Here is a 27,516-nt window from a genome sequence, read left to right as displayed (position 1 = left end):
GGGATTACAGGCACGCACCACCACGCTCAGTTAATTTTTTGTAACTTTACTAGAGACAGGGTTTCACCATGTTGGCCAGGCTGATCTTGAACTCCTAACCTCGTGATCCGCCCACTTCGGCCTCCCAAAGTGCTGAGATTACAGCGCCCAGCCTCAGATTTAAAATTTAATGCAGGAATAGAAAACCAAATACTGCATGTTCTCACTTATCAGTAGGAAATCAACAGTGAATACACATGGACATAAAGATGGAAACAATGCTGGAGCCTACTAGAGGGGAAGGCAGAGAGAGGAAGAAGGATCGAAAAACCACCTATCAGGTGACTACTGATAGGTGCTGACTACCTGGATGACAGGATCATTTGTATTACAAACGTCGGGGACACGCAATTTATCCATGTAGCAAACATGTACATCTGAAATTAAAAAGTTGAGAAAAAATATTTACGATTTAAGGGCAAGTGGGGGACAGAGTTGAGGGTGACTAGTCAATGTCTGCTAATTATTGCCTCTCCAAGCTTAACCATATATACGAATGACACTGTGTTGGTAAAGTATTGATTTGGAAAATAATGTGCGTCATAGGTAAAATTAATTTAAAATGATAGCCCCAGATGAAATAATATTATGGAAAGCAGTTCCATAAGTCTAGCTTGTTCAATACTTTATAATGTGAAATAGAATACTTAAAATAGCCACAATCTTTGATACAATCAAATAACCAACAAATTCTGCCAATTTGGGCTTCCTAAAATTCTACTGGGGGCCAAAATCATCCATTTTGTACGGTCACGTAGCTGTACAGTTAACGCCAAAGCTCCAGGGCCTTTTTCCTGCAATTTTTTACATTTGGTGACTCAATGGAAATGCCACTCACTACTCTTTGCAAAAGGAAGATTTTCATGGACATCTTGCTCTTTATGATTTCTAGGAGATAAATATTCTTCACGAACTGTTTTAATGATATAGCAATCCAGAAAAAAGATTTGGTATCACAAAGAAGTGATTCTATTCTAAAATTTCATTTTGAATTTTCCAGTCACAGTGTTGTAGGGAGGCATGGTAAAGTATTAAAATGAAGCACTTGCTTAAACCAAAGGGGATTTCCTAATCAGAAGTGAAAGCCTCCTGATACTCTGCTGCCGGCGCGTGATACTGCAGCCCTTCTCTAAGTGCATATCTCACATTCAAAGTCATTTCTCCATGCCTGTCAAGTGAACTGAACCCCCTGATTGTCTGTCTAGGACAGTGATCCATTTCTAATGTATGAGGCTACAGTTTTTGAACTCATAAACTGTAAACTGTATTAAATAAACTGTCTCCTGATTGATGAGTGCTGCTCTTATAGGCTAATTTCTCATCGAAACAGTGATATGAAAATTCTTGCTAAAGGGCTGGTGACAGGACTAAACGGGGGTAATAGCAGACTTAATCAAGAAAGACAAATGGGATTCATTAACAACTGGCACTCAGCAGACAGTCTTCAGAGACTTCTCAGCACAATCTCATTGGTCCAATCGAAAATAATTGTGTGCTGCTTTTATCACCGAATGCAGAACAAGGCCAGTGAAAAATTCTATTGGTGATATTAAGTAGAATTCAAATTCGGATTGAATTTTGTGCCAGGCAGCCCATCTTTGGATGAGAGGAATAGAGAGGGAAAAATCCTAGGTTTCATCCTGGGATTTTTTTCTCTGATTGATCAGTTTTCTTATATTGCTCATTCCACTCCGGTATCTTAATCAACTGGATCTTGCCCTAACTGGCAGGGATGTCTATACCAGAGGCATCTGGTCTCTGGCTGGCTTAAGAATTGGCACATGGTTTATTTTGTCCAAGCTTGCTGAGCTCCACTTCCAGTAATGCCTGTCTCATTGAGCTGTTTAGATTTGGCTTGTGTGGTAGAGATGGCTAAGTCTCTACCAGAGCATGCCCCCCTTCCGCAGTATAGAGAGTTTCCTAGGAAGTTCCTTCTAAATCAGGAGCTATATTTCCCAGTCCCCCTGCATTTACGTGAGGGAAGTGTGACTAAGTTGTTGCCAGTGGTTTCCAGGCCAAAGAAATGCATGCCATTTCCAGACCTGTCATGTAATACTTTCACACTTAGTCTTTCACCCTCTATTTTTCCGATCTGTCAGCCAGAATTAGAGGATCCAGCAGATCCAAGCCACTTGTAAATGATGCAGCCACAGACAGAAGGAACATGAGTCATATGTGGGAAGAGTATTGGATTTTACATGAAGGAGAAATATTTCTCACATTACACCACCGAGAACTGGGGGTTTATTTGTTGTAGCATCTAACTTTACTTTGATTGAGGCAGCTAGTTTTAGGTCTGCCTTTAGACCTATTGGCTTTGGTGACCTTACTTTTTTTTTTTTTTTTTTTTTTTTAGGGAATCTTCCTCTTGTCACCCAGGCTGGAGTGCAATGGCACAATCTCGGCTCACTGCAATCTCACCTCTCGAGTTCAAGAGACTCTCCTGCCTCAGCCTCCCCAGTAGCTGGGATTACAGGCGCCCACCACCATGCCCAGCTAATTTTTGTAGAGACAGGGTTTCACCATGTTGGTCAGGCTGGTCTTGAACTCCTGACCTCGTGACCCACCTGCCCTGGCCTCCCAAAGTGCTGGGATTACAGGTGTAATCTGGCACCCGGCCATGACCTTACTTCTTTTTTTTTTCTTTTCTTTTTTTGAGATGGAGTCTTGCTCTGTCACCCAGGCTGGAGTGCAGTGGCGTGATCTCGGCTCACTGCAAGCTCTGCCTCCCGGTTTCACGCCATTCTCCTGCCTCAGCCTCCCGAGTAGCTGCGACTACAGGCACCCGCCACCATGCCCAGCTAATTTTTTTGTATTTTTAGTAGAGACGGAGTTTCACCGTGTTAGCCGGGATGTTCTCAATCTCCTGACCTCGTGATCCGCCTGCCTCGGCCTCCCACAGTGCTGGGATTACAGGCGTGAGCCACTGCGCCTGGCCCTTACTTCTTAACTGACCTCCTTCACTTTTGATTTTGTGTATAGTTGGGCTTTAAGACATGTTCACCCTTCTGGCTTGGACTTGTGAACTCTAAACTCCATTTTTGGATGAGGATTTCCCATTGGCCTGCTTCTCCCTAGAGCCCATTCTCAGGTACCCAGGTATAATGTATGCCCCGCCCCCACCGAAACTGTCAGTGAGAAAATGAGATTGGACACACATAGCTGAAGCCAATTAACATCTTATTTTTTTTTTTTTTTTTTTTTTTTTTAATCTTTAACATGAATTTTTATTTTTTTTTATGGAAACAGCTCCTTATCTGGCCAGATTAAGGGGAAGCTGCAATTGAGGCCCGGAAATTTTAAATGCTGCTTAACCCACTCTCCTCTAGGCTGCACTTCTGGGATTATTGGGCTGACAACAGCTGGACCATTCTGAGACCCTTACTATGGAAGATGCTGTTGTGGCCTGCCGATATTCTTTCAACTCCCACTGTTCCATTACAGGTCAATGGTGTCTACTGCAGATACTGCTATTCTCCTCCTTGGTGTTTTGTCTTGACAGGTCTGAAGTGCCGCTGAGGGCAGCCTGTAGCCCATGACAGATGAGGGTTAGGGGATTAAAAACCCAGACTCCTTGTCCCTCAGCAGGGGATAACTCTGAGGCATGCTCTTCATTGTCCCTTGCAGTGCCTAGTGGGGATGAGCCTCAACTGCCAGCCAGCTATAATGGACATGTCATGGTCTCCCTTCCCTTCTACGTTTTATTTCCCTATTTCTCTACTGGGGCTTCCTAAGATTACCACCCAAATGAACTACTTGTGCTCAAATCCTTGTCGCTAGATCTGCTTTTGGGGAATCCAGCCTAAGACACTGACAGGCTTCCTTTTCATTTTAGGGATTATGATGTCAGCTACTGCTATTTTTTTTTTTTTTTTTGACAGGTTTGAGACGGAGTCAGCTCTGTCGCCCAGGCTGGAGTGCAGTGGCTGGATCTCAGCTCACTGCAAGCTCCGCTTCCCAGGGGTTTACGCCATTCTCCTGTCCCTCAGCCTCCCGAGTAGGGATGGCCTCAACAGGCGCCCGCCACCTCGCCCGGCTAGTTTTTTGTATTTTTAGTAGAGACTGGGGTTTCACCATGTTACCAGCCAGGATGGTACTCGATCTCAAATCCTGACCTTGTGATCCGCCTTTCTGGGGCCTCCAAAGTGCTAAGGGATTGACAGGCTTGAGCCCTTTTCATTTTAGGGCCGATGTCAGCTATTTTTGAACATCAGCCAATCAACTGATGGAAGGTAGCTGCTGATCTCTGATGTAGTGAATTATAATCTGCTAAATAGGAGAGGTAAGAACAGCTGATACACAAATTTGATATATAAATTAGTATGCTGCATTAAAGCTAATTAAAGCTGAGAATTATATAGAAAATAATTTTTTGTTGTATGTGGACACTGTGAGAGCTGTAATGACAGATACATTTCATCTAGTTGAAGCAACTTCAGAAAATGTGGTCACTCCCTCTGTTTTTTTCTGCTCTCTTTTGAGGGTTCAACTGTATTGTTCTAGATATGACATCAAGGGACATTATGGCTCTACACTTGAGGATGAAAATTTCCATTTGAAGAACAAGTTACCTGCACCTGACAGGTGCAGTGACCTGGCAGCTGCCTCAGAAGTGACAGCTCTTGCTGCCAGCTCTACTCTGATCTATTCCTACTTGTATGCTTATGGAAGCCATACTGCCTAGTGGATATGCCAGTGTGACTGGGTAATGGTTTTTATCCTTCCTACAATCTCTCAGGTGCCTTATACCCCCAAATAAATACCCAATCTTAATAACAATTGTGTGCTTGCTAGCATAATATATCAAGTCATTTAACATAAATACAAACATAAATATAAAAACAGGTGAAAACATTAGGCTTGTTATCCATTGCAGTTTTAGCACAAATCTATCTCTCCATCCACTTTCTGCAGATGGCTGCCATGAAGCCCTTCCGAATAAGAAATTCTGGAGCTATTTCAACTCTAGGTACAAATAGAGCCACAACATGAGTGAGTGGCATGAACAAGTTTTATCCTAACTTCATGCCCTCTCCAAGGTCTTTGTGCTTTCAACTGCCTCTTCCCACACATTTGGTGGCCTCCCTCCAAGGCTTTATGCGAGCCTCATTTCCCATGCCTCTCCCATCACTAGGTAATTGTGAGAGTGAAATATGAGTCTAGCCACAGAAGATAACATAATCTTTAAATTTTCAGCAAAAGCAGGTGATAGCCTATCTTTGCTCTTCAGACACCTGAGGCGACTCTAGCCACACCCCTCTCAACTTCTCTAGGACCCATAATAATCAGTAAGTCGAGTGGAGATCACAACTTTGAGGGTAAACAGCCAAACACCCCTCAGCACCTACTGATGCCTGTGTTATCACCCTGAAGGATTTCTTCAGGTTTTGAAGAGCGACGTGAGAGAGCTTTCTTGCATTGATTCTAGCGCCTGAGTTGTTGGAAGGGACACTTCTCAGTATGGCAAAGTATTTCATTCCCTATAACTAAGGCTTAGCAGATGTCTCCTGATGAAAGCCTCTAAACAAAGGCTTGAAAAATCACCTAAAACCATAAAAAAACAGGACAGGTGCTAATTGAAGCAGGAGAACCTGGGCTTCTAGTGAAGTTCTCAGAAATAAAAAACAACAACTCAGAATGTGATTAGAGAATTCTCACTGAATGCCATGGTATAAATAATATGTACATAATATATAAGATGTATATATATTTATGTATTTATATACATCATGCATAGTATATGTATCTATATTCTTTTATTTAAATAATGATGGTACACTATACACTGTTATGTACATTGTTTAGCCACTTAATGCTAAATCTTGGGGATCGTGTCGTAACTCTCTTTATAGAAAAGTCTTGTTACTTTCTACATATATAAATATAATGAATTTATGAATATGGTTATTAATGTTACAGAAAGGTTATATCATTACTAGATTTGAGCTCTGACATATAATCATTATTCCTGCAGTTAATCATAATGCAACTTCAAGCCAATTTAGTAACTTTCAAGTATTCATATTTTCTAAAGCAACCCAAAATTTAATTAAATATAAGTTTTAATGGTGAGACTAATGTGGAGACTGCTGATACCTCACGTATCTTTCAAAAGAGATGTTTAGAACTCAAATTACTGCGACCATTAATAATGTGACTTAAAAAATACTTAGAATCAATCACTAGTAAGAAATCACATATAATTAAAGTGAGATAATATGATTAAGTAGAACTCTATAATTTGTTAACAGGCTTTTGTGTTTGCCTGATGTGACGAAGGAGTTTACATTAGAAATTTGATGTTATTTACTTGAAAAGGCAAATTTGTACTACAATGTTGAGTTTGGATTACTTTTCCTAACTTCTCTTTATACTTATACCTTTCTGTGGTTATACACATTATTATACCCATAATAATTAAAAATAAAAGAATTTAAAGAATGAACCAGTGTTCTGGTGAGTGTGTAACATGCACATTTTGCCATAGTTTTTTTGTATGTAAATTGATACCTTATCATGAAGCAACCTAGAAAAGATGATTTCTATTAATATGTTTGATGTCTAATTTTTCCCACAGGTACTCAGCTGGTGTGTTTTCTTCCTCTATGGATTCTGCCCAGCATCAAGTACCATGTCTTGCATATTATAGACACAGAGAAATAATAGTTGCTGAATTGTACCATGCTAAATCTGATATTAAATATCATTCTTTATTTGTGAACAGAAATAGCTTCCTATCCTCTATTCAACAAAATTCAACAAAAATTCAAAGAAGTTTCTTTCTTTGGGGTTACAAGTAACAGGAACTGAGTGAAATATGGTACCAAAATAGAAAACTGTCTAATAGTGATCACTAAGTAGAAGTGACACTTTACATGATTTTTGGGTCTGACTCATTGCTTTTGGGAAACTGGAAACTTTATTGAAAAGTCTGATCTTTACAACATGACAAAATCTCCTTGGGAAATATGTAACAAAAAGTCCCAGAGATAATTTTGGCATTGAATAGAGAAAAATTTACTGGAGTGGGAAACCAGGAGTGCAAAATCGGGGATGACAGTTGGGCCGAAAAGGGACAAGCAAAGGCCTATGTGGAAAACATGTGTCTTCTGGAACAGAAAGGATACTTTCAGAGAAGTATAACTGAGGCTGTAAAAGTGGATACAACTTATATTTGAGACCTATTATAATTCCCTTATCTTGAGGAAATTATTTAACTGGTTAGTTTCTTTATGTATAAATTGGGAATAAATATCTACTTATTTATTTAATTGTGAGGATTAAATGAGAGAATTTGTACAAACCATCTAGCTGTTCTAGCACACATTAAGTGCTCATCAATGTTAGATATTGTTATTACCTATTCTATAAATGGGAATGGGGAAATTGTCCTTTTGAGTAGGTTCCTAGCTAGGCTGTGGAATGGTCTATTTCTAATCAGCTATCCAACTGTTGATAGGGAAGGCAGTTGGCCAAACACTGCCTTAGGACAGCAAAAGATGAATGATTGCCTTCCTGAAGGGAAATCAGATCCTCCTCCTGTTGATGCCACTGAAACACAACAAAGCATATCAAGAGGGCCTCTCATGCTGTTGTGAAAGCAGAGGTATATAGTGATAGGTTCGAGATGAGTATGTTAAAGCACCATAAGAAAGAGTCATTAGGACCTCTAAAATGAATCCTGAGGCTTCCCAGGATACTATGCAGACCTTCGCTAGGCTATCTGGTTCTTTTTTTTTTTTTTTTTTTTTTTTTTTTTTTGAGACGGAGTCTTGCTCTGTCGCCCAGGCTGGAGTGCAGTGGCCGGATCTCAGCTCACTGTAAGCTCCGCCTCCCTGGTTTACGCCATTCTCCTGCCTCAGCCTCCCGAATAGCTGGGACTACAGGCGCCCGCCACCTCGCCTGGCTAGTTTTTTGTATTTTTTAGTAGAGACGGGGTTTCACTATGTTAGCCAGGATGGTCTCGATCTCCTGACCTCGTGATCCGCCCGTCTCGGCCTCGTAAAGTACTGGAATTACAGGCTTGAGCCACCGCGCCCGGCTGGCTATCTAGTTCTTGAAAGGATGCACCAACATCTGTTCTACCTCTGTAGCATGGCAGTGAGCAATCATATAGAAGTGATAGAGCAGTTAAAGCTACAACTAGTTAATCCATTTCCATCTCTATTTATGCTAATATAGGTTGAGAGACTGGAATGCCAACCAGTGTGGACGGTAAGGGACATGCTTTAAGGAGGGAGTCGGCTTGAGTCCACTGGGTTGTGATATGCCCAGAAGGGATGCCTATAAGAATACATGAGAACAGAGGTTTCAAGGCTGCCAAATTAGGGTCATTCGTTACTAATGGAAGTTGGGAATTATCAACTGCAAATTAGAGCTGGATGGTGCTAAGCATAAGCAGAAATGGAGGAGGAGGAGGAGAGTATGCAAGAGAGACATCTGGTACTGAGAAGAGATAAGAGCTGAGGCCACAAATACTGATATTCCCCACCCGAAGTCAGGAGTTCGAAACCAGCCTGGCCAATTTGGCGAAACCCTATCTCTACTAAAAATACAAAAATTAGCTAGGTGTGGTTGTGTTTGCCTGTAATCCCAGCTACTCAGGAGGCTGAGGCACGAGAATCGCTTGAGCCTGGGAGGTAGAGGTTGCAGTGAGCTGAGATCGTGCCATTGCACCCCAGCCTGGGCAACAGAGCAAGACTCTGCCTAAAAAAAAAAAGAAAAAAAAAAAAAAAAAGGAAAAAAAAAAGGATATTCCCACACCTACCTGGGAAAAGGCAGATTCTAAAAGAAGAATGTCAAATTGGGCAGAGATGGACTGACAGTCGGTTTTCCAAGCAGTGCCCCTCAAATTCTGGATACTATACAAGAGGGCTAGAGGATAAAGGGACATTTCTTCTCCCCAGACACTCTGCTAAAATTTGCCCCCACACTGAGCACTTGCTCATCCAGGCACTTCCCACTTGGTAAATGAATGGGAGGCATCAGACCCTTTCAGCCTCGCCTGGACTGATATCTGGCATGTATCATTTCCTTCTTCCCTCAATTTTCCATTGTCAAATCATCCATTAAATTGGATTGAGTCTGCCTAAGCCAGCCTGTCCTGGAGTGCTCAGGGGAGATTACTTTGAAAGGAACAAGACCTTGGCTGTCAGGCAGGTTAGCACAAGCTCTCACCGCTTGGCTTCTCACCTCGCAGAGGTCCTGTGACATCTCAGAGGGCTCCAGCCACCTAGCATGCTTTCTCCTCTCAACGCCCTTCTTTCCCTGGCTCAAAAACTGTGATTACCCTCTGTTCTAGCCTCAAGACCTTTTTCGTTTTCTTTTTTAAAGGAGAGGTCAATAGGACAGAGGACAAGTAGAGAGCAGAAAGTGCGAGGCATCCTTTGGTGTTTTATGTTGAAGTCTCACTACATAAACGTCTGAGATAATCTTCCCAACAGGTGTTAGATAATTTGGGAAAGAATTTTAACTATGAGACTTCAACTAGTGTTTCTGTCAAAAATCATTTGTTTAAAAATTGGAAAAGGAAAGTGGCATCAGAGCAAGATGAATTAGCTCCCTGCTTTTAGAGACAACTGAAACACATTTTTCTTTTAGTGATCACTTTCCAGGGGAAGGTGTCTCCTCACCCAGGGCACGATGGCAGCACTGTGGTCAGTAAGCATGAAAGGCATGCCAACTTCAGTGAATGGAAAGCTGGCAGCTTTCATGATCTTGGTCACACTCCACATGGGTGACAGAGCTGTTGCACTTCAAACAAGAGCCCATAGCCATCAGGAACTGAGAGTTGGAAGGGATTGGTAGGAAGGCTTAGGGCAAACAGACACAAACAAAATGCATCTATCCCAGTGTCGTAGTCCTGCTTTGGGTCTAGGAAAACTTTGTTTGCAAATTCATCTAGAGTCTTTTTTTTTCCCTGAAATATTGATATTGTAGTTTCACGAGCTTGAAGAGGTGATGGTTTCTCCTGTCTCAAATCCAAACTTAAAATTCACAGGATTCACAAATTACCCTATACTTTCATACATTTGTTATGCCTTTTAAAACTAGTTTCTATAACTCCCTCTGCAGACTAAATCTTAATAATATTTTGAATATGTCTAATATGTGTTTGGTCATAGTTGCCCTAATCTGCCCCCCTTTCTCATCCTTACTGTCTTCATTCAGACTGTCATTATTACTCACTTAGTTACTGACATGATCTCTTAATTGGCATCCCTACCAACAATCTTGCTTCTGCAAACCACCTTCTATAAAACTGAAAAAATGCAATTTTTCTCCAAAATGAAGTTGATCATGCTTTTTTCTCTTAAATATCCTTCAATCTCTTCTCTTCACTTATTGTCTATTGTACTAGAGTTCCTTTGAATGAACACAAGCCAGTGTAAGCCAGCTCAGGGATCCCATGAAAAGTTACCATGAGCTGCTCTACTCCACCTCATGGATCCTTCGTTGGTGTTTTCTTACGCCTGCTCTTTGGATTCCCTGCTTTGATCCCCTCCTTGGCCCTCACTCTGTCTTGTTGCTTGGATTGAAAACTCAGTTTTAGATATATTAACCTGGCTTCATTGGTGACCTCCCTCCAGACATAACTTCCCATACTGCAACTGGTTTCATGCACTACAAAGTTGCATACATTCATTTGGTCATCCAACCACCTATTCATTCACTTAAAAAAATAGTGTCAAGCACTATATTAAACATCAAAAATGTTGAACGATATACCTTACTCAACTTAAATTACTTACACTGTGGTAGAGGATGAAGACAAATCTTATGGTATCAAAGGACATTCTCAGAGGAAATGATATCTAAGGTGACAACTCAATGGTAAGCGGAAGGTAGGCAAGAGAAGAAAGAGGGAAGAGTAGCAAGGTCTTGCAGAAGAACTCTCCAAGGGTAGAAACTGTATCAGAGAGAATAAATGGCAAGAGATGAGGCTGAATAGCTAAGCATCATTCACATCATGAAGGGCCTTACGTACTGTGAAGGGATAGGACTTTATTCTGAGGCCAATGAGGAGTCATTGAGGCTTTCAAGAAGGGGAGACATTCACTCATTTGAATTGTAGGAGGATTACTCTAGTTTTGTATATAGATTAATTTGAGGTGGGTAACACTGAAACCAGGAATAACTGGTGAGTGTAAACCACTGTGGTGAGCACTACCAGTAACCTAGGCTAGTATAGTAGCAATCTTGGTGGAAACAATTGCATAGATGTGACAGATATTTAGGAGACAAAATTAAAAGGATTTGGTGGGTGATAAGAAATGGAGAGTAAATGTAATAATAAAAAATTATAATGATTAGCATTTCTTGAGTACTTACATGTACAAAGAACTATCTACCTGCTTTACATACATGATCTCATTTCATCCTCACACAATTTTTGGGGTAGATACTATTGTTATTCCCATTTTCAGATGAATAACTTCAGGCACAGAGGAGTTACATGACTTGACCAAGGTCATGCAGTCAAGAGGGAGAACTAGGATGCCAATTGAGGTAGTTTGTCATCAGAGCCTGCATTATGTTATTTTACTTTTATAGATTCAGAGGATACATATGAAGGTTTGTTACATGGATATATTGCATAATGGTTTGGATTTCTAGTGTTTTCATCACCTGAATAGTGATTATTGGACTGAATAGGTAAATTTTTTACCCTTACCTTCATCTCACCCTCCCTGCTTTTGAAGTCCCCAGTGTCCATTATTTCCCTCTGTATGTCCATGTGTACCCATTGTTTAGCTCCTACTTACACGTGAGAACACGTGGTATTTGATTTTTTTGTTTCTGAATTATTTCACTTGGGATAATGGCCTCCAGCTCCATTCATGTTGCTGCAAAATATATTATTTTATTCTTTTTTATGTCTGAGTACTATTCCATGGTGTATATGTACCACATTTTCTTTAACCCATCATTCATTGATGGATACAAGTTGATTCCATGACTTTGCTATTGTGTATAGTGCTGCCATAAACACACAAGAGGAGTACAATATCTTTTCCTTTGGGTAGATACACAGTAATGGGATTGCTGGGTCAAATGGTAGTTCTATTTTTAGCTCTTTGCAAAACCTCCGTACTGTTTTTCATAGAGATTGTGCTAATTTACATTCCCACCAACAGTGTCTAAGCATTCTCCTTTCTTTGTATCCTTGCTAACATCTGTTTTTTAACTTTTTACTAATAGTCATACTGACTGGTGTGAGATGATACCTCATTTGGTTTTAATTTGCATTTCTCTGATGATTAGTGATGTTGAGCATTTTTTCCACATGTTTGTTGGCTGCTTGTGTGTCTTGCTTTGAGAAATGTCTGTTCATGTTCTTTGCTCACTTTTTAATAGGGTCACTTGTTTTTCTCTTGTTGAGTTGTTTGTGTTCCTCGTATAAAAATACCTAGAAAGACATTTAACCAAGGGGGTGAAAGATCTCTACAAGAAGAACTACAAAACACTGATGAAAGAAGTTGTAGATGACACAAATAGGAAAACATCCCATGCTCATGGATTAGAAGAGTCAGTATTGTTAAAATGATCATATTGCCCAAAGCAATATACAGATCTAATGCAATTTCTATTAAATAACCAACACCATTTTATAAAGAATTAGAAAAAACAATCTTAAAACTCATATGGAACCAAAAAAAAAGCCCAAATAGCCAAAGAAATCCTGAGCAAAAAGAACAAAGGTAGAGGCATCACATTACCTGACTTCAAATTCTACAGTAAGGTTATTGTAAGTAACCAAAGCAGTATGGTACCGGTATAAAAATAGGCACATAGATCAATGGAACATAATACAGAACCCAGAAATAAAAGCCACATACGTACAACCAACTGATCATTGACAATAAGTCCACAAAAATACATAATGGAGAAAAAACACCCTATTCTATAAATAGTGCTGGAAAAACTGGATAGCCATATGCAGAAGAATGAAACTAGACCCCTATTGCTCATCATATAGAAAAATTAACTCATGATGGATTAAAGACTTAAATGTAAGAACTGAAATTATAAACATTCTAGAAGAAAACCTAGGGAAAACTCTTCTGGACATTGGCCTAGGCAAAATATTTATGATTAAGACCTCAAAAGCAATTGTAAACAAACAAAAAACCACCAGGAACAATAACAAAAAAAAAACCCCAAATGGACAAATATGACCTAATTAAACTAAAGAATTTCTGAGCAGCAAAATAAACTATCGATACAGTAAACAGACAACCTACAAAATGGGAGAAAATATTTGCAAACTATACATCCACTGAAGGACTAATATCCAGAACATGCATTCTTGGCCACTGTACTAGACTGCCTTAGAAAGATTAGCAATACCCACTCTTAACTCAGGGGCAGGCTGGCCCATCTCTCTTTCATTACATACTACGTGCCAAAGTATTGGATATTTATAAATTTGGCTGGAACATAGCTTCTCAGGGGGACCATGGTGAGTGCTTCTTGGCAAGGCTCTAGAAACACCAAGTTTTAAATTTTTCTTAGAAGAGGCCATCTGCTTTGCAATCTATCAGGTTGTGCTGGAATTAGTAATGGTTTGGTTTCAAGAAACAGACATTAAGGGGATGGATATTCCATTTACCATGAGGTGATTATTATGCATTGCATGCCTGTGTCAAAAAATATCTCATGTACCGTATTAATATATACACCTATGTACCCACAGAAATAAAAAGTAAAAAATTAAGCAAAGTAAAACAATCAAACAAACAAACAAAAAGAAACAGATATCAATTCACACCACCTCAAGTAATGATGAGCCTAAATTCAAGGGACTCAATTACCAGGAACAGAGCTGAGCCTAAACTAGGAACTGGAAAATCAGAAACAACTTTGGCTTCTCTTAGTCTCCATGGACCTTTGTCTCTTCTTGTAACATCAAGTTACTGGTTCTCATGCTTCTTTCCCTAAACCTATTATTTCTGCTTCTCTCAAAATATTCATGGATAAAAAGGACTTCCAGCTCTAAATCTATATGACCAAGGATGACAGTCTCTACCTCCCCAACCTCTGTACTTCTTAGAACAAAGTCTAAAGAAAAGTAGCCTATAGGTCCACCTTGAATAATGTATACAGCTCTTATCCCAGCTGTGACACAAGCAAGACCACACAGAATCTTCATTTCAGAAGGCGATGAGGGTAAAGGTAGATTCACTTAGAAGGAAGTGTGGGCAAGAAGGGAAAGACAGTGTTTGTTAGTTTGGTCTTAAATATTTCACTCTTTTGTGCTTTGTAGGTGGGAGCATGTTGTTGGATGTGGTGATGTGGCCACATCTCTTCTTTATCAGTATTGTTCCTCATGTGAAGCTTCCACTTATGGTTCTAAAGAGTTCCATGTCTGACTTCTGACACATACTGTATTGTGTCATTTGACATAGCTGCCCTCTCCTATCTCTATAGTCACTGATTTAATTCTATCCCTTGCTTCTAACTGTATTACCATGAGAGCTCCATGAGTGATTGCCTTGCCTTCAATTTTTCTTGACTCTAGTTCTTTCTGTTCTTCCTTCATATTGCTACCAAAGTGATATTTCCAGGACGTCAATCAAATTATGTCATTTTTTTTCATTTTAATAATAACTTTTACAGAGGTCTAAGAGAATGTGGCAAAAGAGGCCAAGAGACAATTGCATGTGATTATTAAACATTGCATGCCTGTATCCAAATACCTCATGTACCCCATAAATATATATACCTATGTATCCACAAAAATAAAAAGTGAACAATTAAACATAGCTATTTATTCTCTTCTACACTTTCCTAATGAGGCTACTTGCATTCCTTTTTGTGCATATTCTCTTGCTACTCTGTACATATAAACAATGTGCACTTTTTTTTTTTTTGACTTGGGGACTTGCTATGTCATCCAGACTGGAGTACAGTGACATGATCATGGCTCACTGCAGCGTTGATCTCCCAGTCTCAAGCAGTCCTCCCACCCCAGCCTCTCACGTAGCTGAGATTACAGGTGCACCCCACCATGCCTGGCTATTATTTTTTTTGTAGAGACAGGATCTTGCTATGTTGATCAGGCTGGTCTTAAACTCCTGGCCTCAAGTGATTCTCCCACCTCGGCCTCACAAAACACTTGTATTAAAGGTGTGAGCCACTGCACCCCACCACATATGCACTTGTAAACGCAAAATTTCCCCCCATCTTCCTCTTCATCTGGACAATGGCTACTTAATCTCAAAATCTAATTCTTATTTGATTTTCTTAGAAAAAAATCCTTGCTAGTTTCTCCTTAACACTAATTCCCCTCAGCTTTGCCCCACCCTATCCTAAAATCAATTCCAAAAATCAGAGTTTTGGGGATTGACAGTTAGGAATCTTTGGAAAGCTAGCACTATGTATTATTGTTAGTATCATTCTAATATATTTTTACTATTATGGTCTTTTGACATTTATAGGGTACTTTTTATAACATACTGTATTATCTTGCTTATCTTTGATTCAGTCAAACACAGACTTAATTTGGGAAAACCCCATTTCCAATATAAATACTAGCACTAAATTATTGTATAGAGTACCATTAATAATTAATTTGTCCATATTTTCTTTGTTTTCACAATGAAAGAAATGCTAGGAATGCTAAGCAAATATTTAGTTTTTATTTTGCTGGCAAGTGGTTTAAATTGATTTGGTTTTGTTAATGTCAGAATCCAACAGCGCATTTGTTAAGGGTGAATTTGGAGCTTCAGAAGTCAGGGAAAGAAACCCCACAAATTATGACCAAAAAAATGTTTTAAATGATTTTCTTAGTCATTTACAGATCTTTCTTCATGCAGTCCTTCCTTCTTTTAAAAGAGAAAATTCAGAAAGAGAACACATCCAACAGTAAATAATCCAGTGTGTGCACCTTCAGGGTCTTGTGCATGTAATAGAACATCTTGCCATGGTAAAGCGGCTCCTTCAGAACATACTGCAAAAACATTAAGCCTTTTTATTGCATTACATAGATCCAGATTGTGTAGAAAGCTCAGCTTTAAAGTAGTTCTTCTCTCCTTAAATCCCATTTTCCTCTCTTGGTACCAGAAACTGTGTTCATAACCCTGTTTAAAACATCTGATATTCAGTGGGAAATTCTCCCCTCATTTACTGTTTCTTGTCATCAAGATTGTCTCTGGTGAGGCCTGCATGTGTCTCCTTCAGTTTTAGGGCATTGGAAAGTTCCTAACCATACCTCGGCAAAACAGGCCAGAAATGTTCCAGGTCTGAACAATGACCCTTGTCCTGCCCTCAGTCACCAAGACATACCCCATTCAGCTGGCCTTAGGGGGATGGGATTTCAAAGCTGCCATGGCCACAGTAGAACACAGGACCCCACACACCATGATTTGTGATCATTTTCTTCTCTACAAATGCCAGTTGACTCATCAATTTTTTTCCCAGTAACTTTAGAGTCACACAAAGCTTCCTAAATTCAGTTACTCTAGAATAGTAATAGCTAATATTTATTGAGTGCTGACTATGTACTAGGCACTGTGTCCAACATTTTACATAGATTGTCATCTTTGATCTTCACAACAAATCTTTTTTTTAAATAAGAGCTTTAATGAAGTATAATTACATACCACAAGATTTACCATTTTAAAATGTAGAATTCAATGGTTTTTATTTACAGAGTTCTGCAACCATCATCACCATGTAATTTTTTTTTTAGTTTAATGATTATCTTGTTTTACTATTTAAATTATAATATGCAAGTTGTAGCTTTTCCTTTTTAAAATTAATTAATTAATTTCCTATTGCCATTTAATAGCTGTACATATTTTTGTGGTACAAGCGATAATTTGATACATTCATATAATCAAATTAGGGTAATTGGGATATCCATCACATTAAATATTTAGCTTTTCTTTGTGCTAGAAACATTTAAATTATTCTCTTCTAGCTATTTTGAAATGTATGATAGATTAGTGTTGACTACAGTCACTTTACTGATCTATTGAACACCAAGTCTTTTTTCTTCAATCTAACTGTGTATTTGTAACCAATTAATCAATCTCTCTTTATTCTCTCCTCTCCCACCCTTCCTGGCTTCTGGTAGCCACCTATCTCTCTATCTTCATGAGAATCTACTCTCCATCTTCATAAGATCCACCTTTTCAGTTCCCACATGAGTGATTACATGCAATATTTGATTAAACATGCAATAATTATTTTTTCTGTGCTTGGCTTATTTCACTTAATATAATGGCCTCAAGTTTTGTTGTAAGTTATTTGAGAAATCTCCAAACTGCTTTCTGCAGAGGCTGAACTAATTTACATTCCCACCAACAGTGTATAAGCCTTCCCTTTTCTCTACAGCCTTGCCAACATCTGTTGCTTTTTCACTTTTTAATAGTAGCCATTCAGACTGGTGTTAGACGGTATCTCATTGTGGTTTTGATTTGCATTTCTCTGATGATTAACAGCATGGTACTTGTCCACAAACAAACACATAGACCAATGGAACCCATTAGAAAGCTCAGAAATAAAGCTACACACCTACAATCATCTGATGTTCAACAAGGCTGGAAAACATAAGCCACAGAGAAAGGACTCCCTATTCTATAAATGGTGCTGGGATAACTGGAAAGCCACGTGCAGAAGAATGAAACTAGACCCTTACCTTTCACCACATACAAAAATTAATGCAAGATGAATTAAAGATTTAAATGTAAGATCTCAAACTATAAAAATTTTAAAGGAAAACCCAGGAAATACCCTTCCCAAAATTGGCCTTGGCAAAGAATTTATGACCAAGTACCAAAAAGAAATTGCAACAAAGCCAAAAATTAACAAGTGGGACCTAATTAAACTAAAGAGCTTATGCACAGCAAAGGAACCATCAACAGAATAAATAGACAACCTACAGAATGGGAGAAAATATTCACAAACTATCCATCTGAGAGGAACCTAATATCCAAAATATATAAGGAACTTAAACTAACAAGCAAAAAAGAAATAACCCCACTAAGAAGTGGGCAAACGCATAAATAGAGACTTCCAAAAGAAGACATATAAGCAACCAACAAAAATGTGAAAAAAAAGTTCATCTATGTCTTTTAATTGGAGAATTTAGTTCATTTACATTCAGTGTCATTATTGATAAGTAAGGACTTAGTACTGCCATTTTTAGTACTGCCATTTGTTTTTCTGGTTTTCTGGTTGCTTTATAACTCCTTTCTTCTTTTCTTCCTTTCTTACTGTCATCCCTTGTGGCTATGTAATTTTCTTAGTTGTAGTATGTCTTAATTTGTTGCTTTTTATTTTTTAGTGTATCCATTACAGGTTTTTGCATTGTAGTTACCATAGGGTTACATAAAACATCTTATAATAAATTATTTAAAGAGATAAAAACTTAGATTACAAAAAAGAGTAAAAGCAAACAAAAAAAGAGAAAAACCAAACAAAATGAAACCACCATATACTTTAACTCCATCTCCCCTACATTTTGACTTGTGTTTGTCTCAATTTACATAATTTTAGATTGCCTATCTCTGAACAGGTTGCTGTCTGGTGATAATCTCAGTGTTGTGTGTATATATATATATATTCTGGTTTTCTGTGTTAGAGAGTGAATCCAGCTGTGTCTATACTGCCATTTTGGAAGTATAAATCTCCTAATTTGGAATGCTTTCATCACCCTTAAAAGAAACACCAAGTCCATTACTTGTCACTCCCATTCTCTTTTTCCCCCGAGCTGTGACAACCATCAACTTTTCTGTTCCTATACATTTTTTCATTCTGGCCATTTTGTGTAAAAAAACATCATACAATAGATGACTTTTTGTTACTGACTTCTTTCACTTAACATAGTCTTTTCAAGTTTTTTTTTTTTTTTAATGTTGTGACATGAATCATACTTATTTTTCATCTGGCTCCTCAGTAGCTTCTCAGGAGCTTCTCAGGAAGCCCAATCCCATAGTGTAATGTATAGTATTTCATCCAGCTTTAAGACCAGAGAGCAATTCAATGAAGGCAAGTAGTCAACTAAGACAGAGATAGAACGCAGTCAATAAAATCTGAAAAACCACACAAAGTTTGTGTCCAAACCATAGCGAGATTGAAGTTGCTTAATTAAGTTTATTTTTTAACTGAAGATGTGTTACATGTTCAGTATGAAAAATATAGAATATATAAGGAAACAAAAAGAAGAACATTTAAATGACCTGTACAATTCTTCTCTCTTGTAACTCATTTCACCTTTTTGTTTACAGTTTACAGTAGTCCTCCATTACCTACAATTTTGCTTTCTAAGGTTTCAGTTACCTCTGGTCAACTGTGGCTTGAAAATAGGTGAGTACAGTGCAATAAGATATTGAGAGAGAGAGAGGGAGAGGGAGAACCTTCACATAAATTTTACTACAGTATATTTTATTGTGCCTAATTTATAAATTAAATTTTATAATGAGTAGGTATGTATAGAAAAAAATAGTGTCTACAGGATTTGCTACTATTTAAGATTTTGGACATTCACTGGGGGTCTTGGAACACATTCCTAGTGGATAAGGGGGGACAACTGTATTTTCTTCTACATGCATACATATACGTTTTTACAATATATACACATTTATTACTTATAATGACATTATGCTATACGCAATTTTAATTGTTTCCCTTTTTTTAACTATACCATAGAGTTCTTAATTTATTCAGTATTATTTTACCACCTAATTTTTACTAGTAAGATGGTACTATAAGAATGTGCCATATTTTTTTATAAATCTTCCATTTCATGGTACATATCTAGTGGTGTGGTGAACATTCTCATTCCTCTATTTATAAAGACTTCAGTAATCTAGGTTTTCAGCTGAATTTCCTGGAAGTGGGTTCATGCTATACAGTATGACACCTTTTAATTCTTTTAATCCCTGTTGCCAGATTATATCTTAGAAAAATGTTGCTAATTAATGTTCCAATTAACAATTAATAAGAGGGCCTATTTTTATGCACCAACCCTAAATATTATTATTAGAAAGTCTGTTGTAAGTTGGTTGATGAAAAACGTATCTTATTGTAATTTTAAAGTTGCATTTATTGATTACTAGAGAGGATGAGTATTTTATATACATTTCTAGACAATTTGTTATTCTTGTGTGAATTGCCTATTCGTGTTCTTCATAATAATTTTAATTGATGAAGATTATTGGTACTTTGAGGGCAGAAATACATCTCATTTTTGCTGGAGACTGTTTTCATCAGTGTTGCACCCTGGATCTAGCCCATGCTAGGACCTAAAAGTATTTGTGGAATGAAAGAATGAATGATAATCCACTATTATATTTTTACTGGTTATTAATAGAAGGGAATCAAATTAATGTTGCATACATTTATTTAGTGAGCAATGAATGCCATTTTCTCCACAAAAAAGTTTTTCTCTGAAGAAAATGTAACTTCTTTTCAACAATAACACCATTTATAGCCTGAATGGATAAATACAAGATTGGACAGATTTGGCTATTTTCATGTTTGTTTTTTTTTTCTTTTTTCTTAGCAACTGTCAGATTTTTCTATTCTTGCTAGCTATTTTGGAATACTAGGACGCAAATAGAGATTTGTTACCTCATTTCATTATAGAAAATGAAAGCACCAAAATAAAACATCTCAAATACTCATCATTTCTGAGAATATTCTACAAATTTGTGCTTTCTCTGGATTGCGTTCCACAACTGAGACAATACTCAAACTTTTTTGAGCTTAATTGTACTTAAACTGACCTGCTTTTTTTTTTTTTCAGAATATTTTGTTTTCAGCAGAAGTTCTATTTTCATTGAATCTAGGGATATGAAAGTGACATATAGATGTAGAGTCTTTCACACCATTGCACTTGCATATATATGTGAGTAGGTGTATGTATACACACAAACATACATATATTTCTTTTGGGCAAATTATTTTTCTTGTTAACTTTTCTCAAAATCCTGTTACGAAGAGAAAATAGAAGCCACAATGTTTTGAGGCAGCTCCTGGTGTCATACATACAAACATATTCTGTGATCTGCATTGTATAAAAAACCCTTGTTTACCCTGCAACCCACTTCAGTTTCTGTTCAACTCCGCTCCTTCTAAAAGAAAACTGATCTCCATTGATCACCCTTACTTCCTGTTTTCTTCTCAAATTATTCCAAGTGGGCTTTGGTTTTGGCATTGCTGTAGAAGCAGGTTTTCTAGATCTCCTACTTCTTCCTTTCCAGAGCAAGCGTGGAGTTAGTAACACTTTTCCAGTGTTCCCAACCTCTCCTGGGACTCTCTAGAGCTGGGAGCAGGCAGAATTAGCAGGCCAGGTCACATTGGTCAGGCACATTTGAACCCACTAACTAAAAATTCATCACCAGCCTGGCCAACATGGTGAAACCCTGTCTCTACTGAAAATACAAAAATTAGCTGGGTGTGGTGGCGGGCACCTGTAATCCCAGCTACTCAGGAGGCGGAGGCAGGAGAATTGCTTGAATTCTGGAGGCTGAGGTTGCAGCAAGCTGAGATCGTGCCACTGCACTCCAGCCTGGGCAACAGAACAAGACTATGTCAACGGCCCCCAACCCCCACAATAACAACAAAAAATCGTAATGTAGACATAGCTGTGGACTCTTGATTTCCATAGTGGAATTTGAGAAAGTGCTCCTGGTATTTAGTGAGCAGGGGCCAGGGATGCTAAACCATTTGCAATATATAGGACAGCTTCACCAAAAAGGAGTTATCCTGCACTGTTATCAGTTATACCCTCCTTGAAAAACACTTATTTAGAGGAAGAAACTAATTCCCTAGTAACAAAAGTTGAGATTGCAGAAATCAGAAGACTGGACAGAGTTAAAGGGGAAAAGCAGATATTACGGCCAGGAAAGACAACTGGGAAAATAATATATACCCAAATCTAACTATACTTTAAAAAGGAATTAGAAAAGGGGAAGATGCTTTGTCGTTATTAGATCAGAAACTGTGGCAGAGGTCCAAAGAAATCTTAGGTAGAAAGAGAGGGGAAGATATGAGAGAGCAGACTGAACTGTCTATAGACCCTGCTGAGAAGCAGAATCCAAAAAAAACTGTTGAGAGGTGGCTCTTAAAGCTGAATGTGAAAAATTCATAATATAGACAATTGGGAACCCACTATCTTAAGGACTGAGACTGCTATTTTGAGTAGTTACAAAGATTCTGGACAGATTATAGAGAAGAGTAGGAAGATCAGTAGAAAATACTGGAAGAATTACAAGGGAAGTATCAATACGATGGTTTTGGGTGAACTTCATGCTGGATAAGTAAATGGAATAGACTTCTAAGGGAAGATGCAGCAATAATGAGGCATATTATGGGGGAACCAGGCAGGAATAAAAGCGAATGAGTCCAGTTTGATGGGGAACAATCACTTGAGTGGGATTGTTCTACTCAGAGAGGAGAATGTAAACAAACTGTTGGACCCTGCATTCAGATTGGGTCTCTGAAATCTAAAGCTATAGCCATGACCAGAGTCTATGCAAAATAACAAACCCAGAATTAACCTGAAGCCGTGTGTTGGGAGTAATTCTTACAAGATTATGGATATATGCTTCATGGATCCACAAGCCTATTCCCTCCACAGCACCACCTTGGCCTTGAATGATGAACAAGATAAATAGAATGTTAGGCAGCTTATCTACATTGTCTCCTATGTCTGGCACACACATTTAAAGCTAGGAGCTTGCATACACTAAAGCTCCCACAGAACTTGGCATCAGTTGATAATCCTGGACTGCAAGCCTGACTGCAAAACACAGAAAAACTAAAAAATAAGTTTAAATCCCTAACATCTAGAAGGCCTGTATAAAACGAGGCTATTGTGGTCAACTTCTGTATTTGCCCCCTCTCCCCACCTTCCTGTCCCCGGCACATAGGCTGGTGCCTGCAGTCCTTGTCTGTGTAACAGCTACTTACCTCTGCATAATACTAGCATAAGCAGACATGAAAGGAACAAGGTCAAAATCCCAAATGACCTACAGTTTAAGGTCATTCACTCAGACCACAGCAGGTAAACACCAAACTCACATGGCATAAAACAGGTCACTGACAGTCTCTAAATTTAAAACCAAAACCAAATTGTACCACAAAATCTTAAATTCCTCATATGGCTTAAACATTTTCATGGGCAATTTACTCCCCAAATTTCATTTATCTTTGCAATGTTCCTAACCGATGCACCAGATGTCTAGTATATACACATGGTCCCAGGTAAGTATCTCCCTGCTGTAGTTTCCTCTGGTTTTCATCTATTCTTTTAAACATGGCTCTTCTGATCTCCATCTCAGGAATTGTTTTTGATTCCTGAAAAAAGAGAGTTGAAACACTGGGCTATTTTGACAACTTACATAGGATCCTCAAATTCTAGAACCGCCATTGTTACAGTACTTTTCTAAATAAAGCCGTAAATAAGTAAAGCCAAATATTACGTATATAATTTGAAAGAAAATCATATAGAAAGAATACCTGTAATTCTATCATATAGAGATAATAGTCAATAACCTTTTATTTTCTTTAGAGAGGTATAGACACATTATGTACATGTGTGTATGTATATACATATATTTTATAAAACTATAGTAGTTGACAATAGTGTGTATTGACATTTTCCAGTTTTAAAATAAGAATATATTATTATGGTGTAAAATTTGTTAACAACCCGATGCTATTCATATAATATTTTCCCTTATTAGATATTTAGGTTGTTTCCTTTTTAAAACTATTATTATAAACAACTCTTTAACATTATTTTTAAATCGAGAGGACAGTTAGTTCCACCTGTAGATTTTTTTTCTACCCTCAAATTGTTAATTGTATTGTATTGAATAACCAATCCATCATATATGCACTGATTTGAAATATCTTTATCATGTACTAAATTCATATCTGTGTCTGGAATTTTTATCAGATTAGTGTTGCAATAAATTCATAGTCACTGATTTCAGCCAAGTCCTTATTACTTATTTGTATATCTTTATGCTTGGCTTCCACTTTTATTCTCCTCAGGTATTAGTTTGGAACTTCACTATAGTCAATGCTCCCTTTTAATCTTGGTGCTAGTCTCTTTGTCATCAGTAAGATAAAGGCCACAAGTGTGATCTCTGCAACACCTTTGTATTCGTTTCCTAAGGCTGCCATAACCAAGTACCACAACCTTGGGGGCTATGAAAATGGAAATTTATGCTGTCACAGTTCTAGGGGTTAGAAGTTTGAAATCAAGGTATGAGCAGGGCCATGCTCCTTCTAAACCTTGTAGAGGATAATTCTGTCTTGCCTCTTCCTAGCTTCTGGAAGCTCTTGGCAACACATGGTCATTCTTTAGGTTGCAAATGCAGCACTCCAATCTCTGCCTCAGTTGTCATGGCCATCATCCCTCATGCGTCTTCACATTGTCTTCCTTGTGTGTGTGTGTGTGTGTGTGTGTGTCCAAATTTCTCTCTTTTATAAAGATTGCAGTTGTATTGGATTAGGGGCGCACCATAGTCCAGTATGATATCATCTTTACTAATTACATCTGAAACAGCCTTATTTCTGAATAAGGTCACATTCTGAGGGAGTGGGGTTAGGACTTGAACATATATTTTGGGAGAACACAATTCAACCCATAGAAATCTCTCCTCCAACCACACACCACCCACATTCGCTCTCATTTCACTCTCCTCTTGTATCGAAGGATGATGGCTTCTTTCTGTTCAGGTTAATTTCGTGTTTTTGTTCTTTATTCCAACGGCTTCTATGTGTTCTGAGACTTTGCTCTATCAATGAACCACTCTTTTTGGCATTTTCATCTTCTACCTTTCCATTAAAAACTCCCCTGCGTTCCGACAACACATCGCTCTCATGTCCCTTTCTTGTCCCTCTCCTATTCAAGATACGAAGTTATCCTTTCCTTGAACTTGAACCCCGGTTTAGTCATAATTACATCTTTCTCTTATTCTTTATATATTAGGTCTCTTCACTTCTATCAAGGGCATTAGCTGCTTAGGGTTTTCATAAAGAATTGCCACTGTTGTCCTTTGACATGAATCATTGTGTGTAGAGGACAATTAAAGAAAATCAAGACTGAGTTAAGATGTAAATATTGATACATTTTGATTTGATTTTTATATATGGTGAGACATAGAGTCTAGTTTTATTCTTCTACATATGGTTATCCAGTTTTCTCAGCATCATTTATAGAAGAGACTGCTCTCTCCTTATTGTATTTTCTTGGTATTTTCATCCAAAATGGGTTGGCTGTAAGTGTGTGGATTGGTATCTGGGCTCTCTCTTCTGTTCCATTGTTTTTATGCAGTACCAGCTGATTTGTTGTCAGGTAGCATGATGCCTCCAGTTTTGTTCTTTTTGTTCAAAATTTCTTTGGCTATTTGGGGTCTTTTAGGGTTTCATATTAATTTTAGTACTTTTTTCCTATTTCTGTGAGGAATGTCATTGGTATTTTCACAGGGATTACACTGAATCTGTAAATTGCTTTGGGTAGTACGGTCATTTTAGCAATATCGATTCTTCCAATCCATGGGCATAGAATATATTTTTATTTAAAAATAAAGATACTACTAGACAAAAAATACTATAAAGCTACTAGAACAAAACACTGGAGAAATCCTCCAGTACATTGATCTGGGCAAAGATATTTTGAGTAAGCCTCAAAAGCACAGGAAATAAAATCAAAACTAGATAAATGGGATTACATAAAGCTCAAAAGCTTCTGCACAACAAAGAAAACAATCAAAAATTGCATAGACAACCTACAGAATGAGAGAAAATATTTGCAAACTATCCATCTGACAAAGAATTAATAACCAGAATATATAAGGAACTCAAACAACTCAGTAGTAAAAAACTAAATAATTGATTAAAAAATGGGCAAAAGATCTGAACAGACATTTCTCAAAGAAGACATACAAATGGCTAACAGATATATGAAGAAATGGTCACCACCACTAGTTATCAGAGAACTGCAAATCAAAACCACAATGAGATATCATCTCACTCCAGTTAGAATGGCTTTTACAAAAAAGACAGAGAATAACAGATGCTGGTGAGAATGTAGAGAAAGGGGAACCCTTGTACACCATTAGTGGGAATGTTAATTAGTACCTCTTTTTTGAAAAAGACACCTGTACTTGTATGTTTCTTGCAGCACTATTCACAATAGCAAAGTCATGGAATCAACCTAAATGTCCATCAGTGGTAGACTGGGTAAAGAAAATGTGGTATGTATACACCATGGAATATTACACAGCCGCCAAAATGAAATTATGTCCTTTGTAGCAACATAGATGCAGCTGGAGGCCATCATCTTTTAAAAACATAACTAGTGAGATGGCTGCTGATGCTGCGAAAAGTGCTGCTATGATTATCATCCTGATTCCAACAGGAATAGTTTGGTTGAGACCAGTAAGGGTTGAAATTCAACCACAATTGCCCCAGTTATGAAATCCTACAGCCTGGAATGCATGTACAGCAAACTAACAAATATAGACGAAGAAGAATACAAAGAATCTGAATGAACTATCACTCCTGAAAGCTCCGTAAAGTGGTCTGTACCAACAGACAAATGAACAAGGAGTAAAAAGCAAGAACCACGGGATACTCAATCCAAAATCAACCACTCTTATGAAATCAACACAAAACCAAGACAAGCATCTGAAGATATTTAGAAACAGTGTTACAGCATGGAACATCCAGAAGTAGTATATAAGCTTTACTGTCTTTTGGAATTCTATAGGAATGTCACAGAAAAATCCTGATAGAAACAAGGTTCTATAGGAAAATTGCTGAGAAGAAGTGGCCAATTATTTTTTCTACCATGTTGAGTGAGGTTTTGCATTTCTCATTCCCGATGATCGAATTATGCATCTTTTCTTTCTACTTCTTCTTGGTGTTTAAGAAGTTCAGCTTGGGCCAACACATTTTTTTTTTTTTTTTTTTTGCAATCAGTGTATAAACTGGATGTTTCTCTGTTGTTTCATTATTGCTGGTTGTATATTGGGTACGTTAGGCATCCTCACACTGCCTCGTGGAGGTCTGAAGGGATTGTTGAGATCTGGTTCAAAAGAAAGGAAATCAATATGTCCAAGAGATGTCTGCACCCCCATGTTTACTACAGCACTATTTACAATACCCAAAATATAGAATAAATCTAAGTGCCCATCAATGGATAAATGAATAAATAAAATGTGGCATATACACAATATTATCCAGCCATAAAAAGAATAAAATCCTGTTATTTGTAGCAACATGAATGGAAGTGAAGGACATTATGTTAAATGAAATACACCAAGCACAGAAAGACAAATATAGGATGTTCCCACTCACATGTGTGAGCTAAAAAGGTGGAGCTCATGAAGTTAGATAGATTTCCAGAGGCCAGGAAGGGTGGGAAAGGAGGGAATAAAGAGAGATTATTAATTGGGTACAATTATACAGTTACTAATAGATAAAAGAAATAAGACCTGGTGTTTGATA

At 37.9% G+C, this 27,516-nt stretch overlaps 1 protein-coding gene and 1 pseudogene across 1 annotated transcript in view; both read right to left on the bottom strand.

Annotated features, from left to right (window-relative positions):
• The window catches only part of PTBP2 (polypyrimidine tract binding protein 2), an 843,808-nt gene that overhangs the window by 390,111 nt on the left and 426,181 nt on the right, over window positions 1-27,516 (bottom strand). The gene's annotated exons all lie outside the window — the stretch shown is intronic.
• LOC126950022 (secretory carrier-associated membrane protein 1-like) lies at window positions 342-27,146 on the bottom strand (annotated as a pseudogene).

This window comes from Macaca thibetana, chromosome 1 (assembly GCF_024542745.1).
Source record: "Macaca thibetana thibetana isolate TM-01 chromosome 1, ASM2454274v1, whole genome shotgun sequence".
Classification (NCBI taxonomy): Eukaryota; Metazoa; Chordata; class Mammalia; order Primates; family Cercopithecidae; genus Macaca; species Macaca thibetana.
The sequence above is the reverse complement of the archived record's forward strand: the minus strand, read 5'-3'. Positions and strand labels throughout refer to the sequence as shown.